The sequence below is a fragment of the Leptonychotes weddellii genome, chromosome 3, assembly GCF_054177405.1.
Source record: "Leptonychotes weddellii isolate Sample4059 chromosome 3, ASM5417740v2, whole genome shotgun sequence".
Classification (NCBI taxonomy): domain Eukaryota; kingdom Metazoa; phylum Chordata; class Mammalia; order Carnivora; family Phocidae; genus Leptonychotes; species Leptonychotes weddellii.
The window spans coordinates 92,325,807-92,336,076 of record NC_138371.1 but is presented as its reverse complement, the minus strand read 5'-3'; positions in this window follow the sequence as shown (position 1 = coordinate 92,336,076).

Below are 10,270 nucleotides of genomic sequence, written 5' to 3'. Positions count from 1 at the left end.
AAGGAAGGAAGGAAGGAAGGAAGGAAGAAAAGGAAGGAAAGGAAGGAAAGGAAGAAAGTAATTATCAGCTCAGAGCATTCCATACAGCAGCAGAGAGGTGATGCAGTCAGTCCAAATAGCAAACAACATTTCTATTTGTCTCAGGACTGTGATAGCATTTTTCCCTCTGACAGACTTTCCTTTGCAACTCATTTTTGGCTCTAATTAATGATAAATGGAGGGTGCGTTCTTTAAGCACAGGGAACCAGAGGAGAGAAAACGTGGTGTCCAGATTCTGGGAGTATCAAGAGGTAAGCCTCATGACAGGGCAGAGCGCAGCCTTTGGGGCCTTTGGAGGTATGAACACCATCACCCAGTTGACCCACTTGTTAACCCGAGTGTGTGATGGGTGGTGGTGTCTGTGGGCAGGATCATTCCAGGCTCAGCCATGATTCTCCGAAATAACAGCAGCAAAGCTGCCATTATGGAGCTCCTGGTACCTTTGCTCCAGGTGTTTCATAGACATAATTTTAAATGCTTAGACAGTCCTTCAGAGCAGGCATTATTAATCCCATTTTCGAGATGAAGAAACCGAGGAGGAGCAGTCTCTGGGGACTTCTTGTGTGAAACTGGCAGGTCTGGGCTCCCCAGTGACGTTCCTTGGGCGTCAAGTCATGAACCAGGGGGTAGTCTTCCTGAGTGCCCACGGCTCTGGTGATGGCTGGTCCCATTCAGTAAACATTCACGGGTGCCTGGCATATTCTACCAGAGGGGGTGGGTTCATGGAGTTGTCCTTGAAGAACTCGGATGGATCTTTTATGTTCCCCACCACTGTGGTGATAGCTGCCTATGTTCTTCCAACTTCCATTCATTTGCACATGCTGTGTCCCCTGCTGGAGTGGTCTTCCTCTGTTTGACCATCTGGAGAGCCTCTACCCATCCTTCAAGACTCAGTTCAAGCACCACTTCCATGGATATAGTCTTTCCCACCTCCCAGCCCTAATCTGGGTGAGGTCTCCTCTTCTGGAGTCTCCTCCCATCCCATATGGATGGTGACCTCAACTGATTGTTCTATAATCTGTCACCACCCTTCTCACTGCCAGTCTTCCCAGCCTGTGAGCTCCTTCAGGGCAGTGATGGTGGTTTCTTCGGTTGGTGCAAGGCAGATACTCAACACTGTTGAATGAGTAAGGGACAGGCTAGAGTGTCCCGGGAGCTCTGGCTGGGACACACTGACCTCCATTGCTTCTGGTGGACCCTGCTCGGCATCTTAAGTTTGCTTCATGCTAGATTTTCCCCACACAGGCTTCTGGGGAGCATGCCTTGGGGACTCTCAGTGAGCTGCTTTCTCTCCTTGGGTGCGGCTTTTCACCAGTCTGTGCCAAGACTAGGTGCCGCCCATAGTGTGCTCTTAATTAAGGGCGGTGATTCTGGAAGGGAGAAACAGAGGAAGCACCATAATTTATACTGGATGATTGCCATCTCATTTTATCAATCTCCTAAGGTTTGATTAAAGAGACCTCTAAGGACAGGGATAGAGTAGACGCAAGCTTCGTTACAGAAAGCGTTTTTCACAAGACTCTTCTCGGGAGAAGGAAGGATCCAAGCTCTATAAATATGCAGCATGCCAAATCTGAAGGCAAGAGTTGATTTACAAATTTCCGCTCAGCCCAAAGTGGGTCATTCGCTTGTTTAGAGAGGACTTTCTGCCTGGGTCCCTCTGAGCAGTTGGCATCTCAGGGATGGAGGGGTCAGAAGGCTGGGCTCCTGGCGTTCTTTACCATTTACCAGCTGGGTAGCTCGGTGAGATCATAATCCTTCTGATGTTGGCATCTCTGAGATGGCAGTGATGATGATGATGATGGTAATAAGCCTTCCTTATAGAGCTGCCATTTGGATTGAAAGAGCTCACACCTAATTCTCAAATGTAAATGAACACATTCTCATTTTAGTGGTTAAAATCAAAGCCGAAGAACCAACTAGGACAAACAATTCTGCTTCAGATGCTTCTGTGTTGCAATCTAAGTAAGGCCCAGTGAAACACAGTTCACAAAGCTGCTCATTGTTCTCTCTGGTGCTGAGTCCATACCTTTGAAGTATGTCCCAGAGAAGGACCAAGTCCCAGCCAGGGCCGATGTGAGCCACTGCACCCCCTTGGCAAGCTGCGGTTTCAACTTCAATTACATGAGTTATGTTAGGTGTTTGTTGGGCTTTGCATCTTGATCAGGAATATTCCCTTGTGAAAGGGCTGCTTGATTTTGGCTTGCTGATGTCAGCAGTGTAAATATGATTTAATTGATTAATAGGCATTAATGACTGGTAATTAAGGCATAACCTGTTAGCTGGAAAGAGCTCACAAAACGTGCCCATAAATGGAAGGATGGCTTCGTTTCTGATCATCGTCCCTTGTCTGTGGACAGTGATTCCACTGTAGGGTCAGTTGCCTTCTGCCATATGGGTTATACATAAAATAAAATGCATATATTAATATATTTGGTAGAATCCATTTATTGTACTTTCATCCACTGAAAAAAACCCGAGTTTTGTCCATATGAAATGAGTCCTTAATCTCTGATCTGAAGGTCATCTGTCGAGAAAGCCCTCTGCTGTGGTTGGTGGAGGTGCTCTACTCCAGCAGGTTTTGCTGTCTATAAAATCCTGGGCTTCTACTGCATTCATCCCTCTTTGATTATCGAAAACTTTCCTTTGCTGCTAACACTCAGGAACAATGTAATAAGTAACTTCCAATTAAAGTTTTCCATATGTGGCAAAAATTGTAATGAATGAATAAGTAAAGACCGCATAATGGAAGCCTATTAGCCAAGTGAATATACTCTTTTAAGTTAAATTTCTATAGCACTTTTGTATTATCTCCCATCAGAAGAGAACGTGCAATTACCAATTTTATCTTATCTCGGGCTTATTATTAAAGAGTAGTAAAGGAAACTTCATTCCAGGAGCCGTAATGTGATTTTTGATTAATAGAGGGATTCTTATGTGACAAGAATATTTCTCCTAGGCAAAGTAGGCACATGGATTTCTGCCTGAGCTGGCTTGTAGCTGGAAGCTACATCTCAGGTGGAGCGATTGTTCAACAATAGAACATATGTCTCTACACGGGGATCGGATTCTTAAGGTACTCTGGAGCGTGAGAAGGGCAGGGCAAAGTTGACATTGGCTTTGCAAGAGACCGATGTTTATTTAGTTGCTTCCAATCGGTATATCAAACCCGACACAGATTCGTGTGCAAAGGGATGAGATGAGCACCCCACAGCTCGTGGTTTCTCAGCATTCCTTCCCACCCCTCTTGGAAGCTCTTCTACCACCTGCCGTAGTCTCTCGTGGGGTCCAGGCACATTCTGGGCACACAAGGGATATCTGTGAGTCGATGACCCACTGCCTCCCACCTCCAACTGAGGGCGGAAATCGTCTGAATTTGAATGCCAGTCCTCCAAGCCAGCTTTTCCCAGAGAACTGTTCTGAGGAAGTTATCTGGAAACGTGCCCTTGGCTCCCAGCGGCCTATGTTTATGCCAGTGACCTGGGGAGCATTTGTTAGGGGACAAGGCGAGGGCTGTCCCAGTTGCCCTGCAACAGCCCTGTTTGACCAGAAGTCTGAGCCCTCCTCTTCAGAGTGTGGGGCAGGGCCCGTCCCTCAGAGCCTGGATGGTTCCCTTGGAGCTGGCTCTGCTCTTGCCCGCTACATGACGCTGGGCAAACATCCTGACCCATCGGAGCCTGTTTCCTCAGCTGGAACCAGGAATCCTATCTATTCTGGGGACTTATTGTGAGGATTTGAGGTAGACAGTGTTTTAACACGTAGGCGTCACCATAATGTCGAGGCTACCACCTGTTGACCTAACGGCTTGGGCGCATAATATGGCTTCATTCCTGTGGCTCTCTGTCCCTCCTTGAGGATGCTTTTTCTACTGGTCATTGCCATCTCCCATCCCCCAGGGTAGGTGTGCTCTGTGCAGGGGACCCCCACCGTTGACAAGGCTGCTGACATGGGAATTAATCCTGGGGAGAAAACGGATTTTTCTATCATTTGGCAGAATAACTCAGATGCCAAAAACAGCACATGCCCTTCGACCAGAAGCTTTCCTTCTAGAAGTTTATCATAAAGGAAGTAACTGAGCAAGCATGAAAGTTATACGCATATGAATGTTCACTGAAGTGCAGTCTACAGGGCCAAAAAATTGGAATGCAAGGAGAGTGGGAGGTGGTATTTTTATATCAACTGTGGTGCATCGAACTTTAGAGTCCTGCGCAGCCTAATCGAGATACCACTGTAGAAGACCATCTAATGTCGTAGAAAGATGATTATGACTCGGTAAGTAGAAAATCAGGTTATAAAACAAAATATGCCATATGATTCTATTTCTGAGAAAAAAAATTTAGGAATATAAATCAATAGATTAAATGTCAGTTATGTCAGGATAGTCAGATGGTAGATTATGTTATATCCACTCTCTTGCTTATTTCTGTATTCTGATTTAATAATTAATCAGTATAGATGTAATTTTTTTTTTAAGCGAGAAAATGTTATTTTGTAAAGTCTTTTCTTTTAAATTGAGCCTGTAGAACAGTAAAGTCCGCATCAACAGGCGGGGCTTACTCTGGGCAAGCCGGAGCCAGAGTGGGTGGTGGGATTTCAGGGGTCCCAAGGCCCTTTCTGAATCCCTGCTTCCTCCTCCTTGATGTCCCGGCTGGCATGCAGGTTCCCTGTAGGGGAGAGAAACACTGCTCACTGATGTTTCTGGTCACTGGCCCCTTGGTGGGACAGAGCAGACAGGCCATCTGGCTGTCCCGGGTACTCTTGTGGTCAGGGGTAATTCATGTCTGGGACCAGATATGATGGGAAAGGTAAAGCTGATAGAAAATGTGAAAAGAATATTATGGAAGGAGGTGGAGGAGGGCAAGGAGAAGCTCAGAGCCTGAGGGGTGGGGCTCCAGGACAACTGGCTACCTTCCAGCCTGGCCACACAATTTAGTGCCTTCCAGAAACAGAAGATGCCTGGGTCACCAAAGGGAAGGGCCCAGCGGGGTTGCACACAGGGGTGGCTGGCTCACCCAGGCCTGGCTCATGCCCTGGGGGCGCCACCCAGCACCCACTGTGGACGGGTGCTTGGAAGGAGGAGGGATAAATACAGCTGTCTCCAAGGGGCAGAGGTAATTGGCTTCTTCCTCAGGAGCATTTCCTTTTTAAGGCAGAATGCTATAACTGGCAGGCCGCAAACACCGGTGTGTGAAGGTAAAGCCACCAAAGAGAGGGCATTTTGGCCCCTGGCGGTTGGGCCTTTTCATTAACCCCCTGGGCTGTGGTTTGGCCAGGCCTGGCTTCCTCAAACCCCGCTGTACACAGACCAGGGCGCTGCCCTGTGCTAAACCCACCTGTAGCTCCCCATAGCCTGTGGGGTAGGGCCTGAGCACTTTGTGGTAACAGGGCCCCAGCTGACATCTCTGGTCCTGCCCCACCCCCTCCAAGCACATGCCTCCTTCTGCTTCTAGAAATTTAGCTGGGTCCACTCACAGTGTGTTTTGATAATGCTGAGACTTTAGGCACATGCTGTCCCCTTTGCCTGGAAACCCCGCCTCCTTCTCCACACACTGAGGTCTTATTCGTCTTTTAAGAACCAAATGGAATTTTCTATCAAGAAGCCTTCCCTGATTCACTCCATCCCATGGAAGCCATTCTCATGTCTGTCTTTCTTTTCTTTCTTTCTTTCTTTCTTTTTCTTTAAGATTTATTTATTTGAGAGAGAGATAGAGAGAGAGAGCACAAGCAGAGGGTAGGGGAGAGGGAGAAGCAGCCTCCCCGCTGAGCAAGGAGCCCAAAGTGGGACTCGATCCCAGGACCCTGAGATCATGACCTGAGCCGAAGGCAGATGCTTAACTGGCTGAGCTACCCAGGTGCCCCCATTCCCATGTGTTGCTTAAACACTTAGGTCGTTAGCCACATGAAGGAAAAGTTGAAGGAATAAATGTGTTGACGTATTTTTTCCTTTGAGATTCCAGGCTGTGTATGAACTCTAAATACAAACCTTAGCCCTGCAAATTATTTTTTTTAATAACAATGTTTTTATTTTATTTTCAAATAAATAATATAGTCACATGGTTCAAAAGTATATGAGTCTATGCTAATCAAATATGAATATTCAGCAGAAATTGAACCTTTCACTATAACTCCTAGATCTGCCCCTCCAGTTCTCTCCCAGACAGAGAAGCAATGTTACCAATTTCTTGTCAACCCTTCTAGACACACGAAAGCAAGCACACACACCACATTGAGATTTCTCCAGGGCTTAAACAAATGGGGCCATCCTCTATGCCCTCCCCTGCACTTTGCTTTTTCCAGTCCACACAATATTTTGCAAGATTGGTTGATGTCAATCCATAAAGAAGGTTGTTTTTTTTGTTTGTTTGTTTCATTTTTTCTTATTGTTTCTAGGATTCATTTGAATCAGTGTGTCATACTTTGTTTAACTTGTCCTCCACTGATGGGCATTTAGGTGGTTTCCAGTCTCTCACTCTTACAAACTGCACTGCAATACATCGTCTTCTACGGAGTCATTTCTCAGAACTACCTGCATATGAGTATATTCATAGGATAAATTCCTAGAAGTGGGAGTGGTTGGGTCAAAATCCAGAGCACTTCATGGGGTGCTCTTTTAATTTAGATAAGTTAATTTAGAGAATTTTTAATTTTTTAGTTTAGATGGTTATTGCCACATCACCCTTCAGGAGAGCTGTGTTAATTTACACTCCCCACAGCAATACATAATGTGGCAAATTACTGCCCATTTTGGAGCACCCGGTTGGGAGCCACCCAGAATGCATCCATGGGCGAGTTTCTCCAAAGGGTGCCAGTTTGAAAACCCAGTTCTATTTTCTGTTGAAACTTGTAGTGGACAAATTGTTTCAGCCTCAACATCTTTACCTTTAGGAAACCACCGTTCCTCCTGGGTGGAGCTCCTCCAAGTTCACTCCTTGCTGTCACTCCCTTCCTTCCCACAAAGGATGGGCATGTGGCTGGTCTTGGCCACAGAGATGATTGGTTTAGGGCTGACGTGTGAGCCAAGCTGGACCAACCAGAGACCTTCCTAGGATTCCTACTGGAACCATCACTAGATCAATCACCCTTGCACTGCAGGGATCATGAGCCATCAGGACAAGGTGGGCTTGGGGCCTCCAGGGGCCAGGTAGGCACTACATGCAGAACGCCTCTCTGCAAAGGACTACAAGCCAAGGACGGCAGAGCTGAGTGGTAGGGAGAAAGGCTGAGGCCTGGTCCTATCTTTAGTGTTCCTAGATCCAGCACTGCCTGAAGCTGGTCTTTTGGGTTATGTGACCTAATACATTTCCTTTGGGGCTTACTTTCTGTCATTTGCAGGGGGGAGTATTCTGACTAATACAGTGCTTATTTCGGTAGTACCAACTAGTTTGGTCTAATGTGTTCTTTTTGTTCCCTTCACATTCTGACTTCTGTTCATGCCTGTGTATCCAAGCCATGCCTTTGGAACTGCATCAAGGAGAAGGTTCAAGAGGGCTGCCCACTGGAGTTCCTACTTGTTTCTGGAAGGCCAGCTGGTAAGGTGTGGCAGGAGAGGAGGTCCTACGGCTTCCTTTTGAGGGAGGGGCAGATGGAGATGCAGCTAAGCAAGGAGCTATCGATGAGCCTTTTCTGGTAGTGGTCAATTCTGGACCCAAGCCTTTCTTCTGGTACCACAGTGGAGTCCCCCTGAAACACACAGCATGCCACAGGGCCTTCTGCCTAGTGGCTCTGTGCCAGTCACGGAGGAGACAGAGATGGTACAGTAAGGTGAACAGGAGCAGGAGATGACTGCCATTGAAAAGGTTGTTTTCCATGGTTTCCAAGAGAAGGGGCCACTCAGGGAAGCACCAGTGTTGGTCAGGGGGCAGAAGGACCAAGGGAAAAATGTGTGTAAGAGCCTTTACTGTGATTTCCCCAGGAAGGAACAGGCGAGGCTGGATTAACAGAATTAGGATTGGCTAGTTGGAATAATCTCTGGGGTTCTGGGGTGTAGGGACAGTCCCCAGTGGCCGGGTACCTGGTATTTAGGGCAGCAAGCAGTGGGTCAGAGCGTGAGAGCCTCTAGAGGAGATGTTTGGGATATGGGCTCTGAGTTGGTTGATTCCTATTTGGAAAGGGCACATCAGGTGAGTCCTTGACCATCACTAGAAATTGGCTAACCCTAGGAGGGGCAGTCACTGTAAAGGTGGCAAGGCTCCCGATGTCACCAGAATACAGAAAAGCAAAGCCATGGTCAATACTCAATGTGACTAGGAATTGGGGCTGTGGATGGGGGTTTGGTCAGCCAACCAAAAGTGTCCAGCGTAGTATATATCATCCAACAAGTGTACCTTTCTAAGGAAATGATTGGGCAAATGAGCAAGAACCTTTATCAGCATGATGTTTACAGTAGAAAAGGAAAGGAAACCCTAAATGTACAACAATTAGTATACGGCTAAATAGTTTATCACTCATTCCACACAATGAATCACCTGTGTGGTAAATGAGCATATCAATGTAGAGACATATTTACTATATGTAAACACTCGATCAGAATATGTTATTGAGCAAAAACATGAGTTATAATCAATAAATATGTGTAATCCTACTTTATTAAAATGCATATCATTAAATGTTCACTTATTTTTACAGAGTATTTCTACCTCTTTGAAAAACGATCAGAAGGGAATATACCAAATTGTTAACAATGGCAGCCTCTCAGGAATAGGATTGTTGGTGATCAAAACACATCTTTTTCTTTTTTTCCATCTGTGTTTCTGTATATTACATAATGGTTGTTTATTACTTGTGTAATAAGTGATGGGAGTTTGTAATAAAGACACATAAAATATCATTGCTGTTTGCCTGTAACTCTGTGGAGGGCACTCCCCGGGTTATGAAACATTCATTTGTAGATTTCATCGAATGAAAACAGTTCCACATGGGGAAGAAGTAGCAGCAGTGTGAATACAGACGGCCCCCCATTTGTCCCTGGGACAATGTGGCCTTGCGGAGCACCTGTTCATGGTCCGTAGGTGCAGTCTGTGTCTGATCCTTCTGTAGTGTCCTAGCCGTGACCAGGAAACCACCATCCAAACCACGGCTGGAAATTCGTCTGATGCTCACAGAAGGAGGATGGCAGATCCAGCGCAAACTTTTTGCTTCCTTAGATTTGAAGTAACAGTGGACAGGGAGGTTGTCAGTGCTGGTAACAACCAAGAGAAATTTATCTTGAAGCATTTCTATTGGGTCGGACCAGATGGAATTGCCAATGAAATGACAATTTCTGTAAGTTAGGCAAGGCCTTTCTGAACTGGATGATGAAGGAAGCCAAGAGAACATCTGTTGGGGGCATTTGTATAATATTTTATTTGAGGTTGTTTCTGAAGTTCAAAAACTGCATTAAAAATCCTGGAGTGGAAGAGCTCTAGGGTACTTTTTAAGTCAAAAATATTGCCCTCTCCTTCCCTATCCCTCCTGACTCACTCCCTGGCAGCCCATCCACCATTCATATCAGTCCCGAAGAGAATGAGTAAGTCCTAACTAGCCTTCTCAGAAATGGCTGAAGGTCCTGCCCACCTGCCTCATCTCTGGAGCTCAACCATTGGCTCCCTGACTTCAGCTTTGACCCTTGCCTCAGACTTCCCACATTAGTTATTCATCTACATTTCTCTTGAACATCTGGACCAAACTCTCCCTTTTTATAAACTGGGTCAGGCCATTCCCATGGTCTAAAGTATGTGGGGCAAGACTGGAATACAAACTGTTCCAATATGGTCCCATGGAAAGCCAACCCATTTTGATGATTCGGTGGCTACCTGGCAGGGAGGCACATGCAGACAGATTCATGGTGCTGGGCCTCCCTGGGAACTGCTACACAGTCACGGGTCAGCTGGGGCTCAGTGTACATGCCAATGAGGTCCTCAGAGGCTGGGGGTTGGAGGGAGTCCCCCACATGGTGGGAGGTCTTAGCAGCCATCATCTTCATCATCATCACCATCACCATGATCAAAGCTTCTTGGAGGAGGGAAATTTGGGGCTGTCCATATCTAGAAGGAGGCAACAGACAAAGCTTGGAGGAGCACGATGTGAGGGAGCACCCGGGTGGAAGCCCGCAGCTTACCCGCAGATGCAATCATCAACCAAGCAATGTGTTGGTGTACAAAGGAACCTCCACAGTAAGCAAGTCCAAAGGCTGAGGAAGAAGCACCTGCCACTTGCCTCAACTTGAAGAACCTACTGGGAGAGGAAGAGAGTG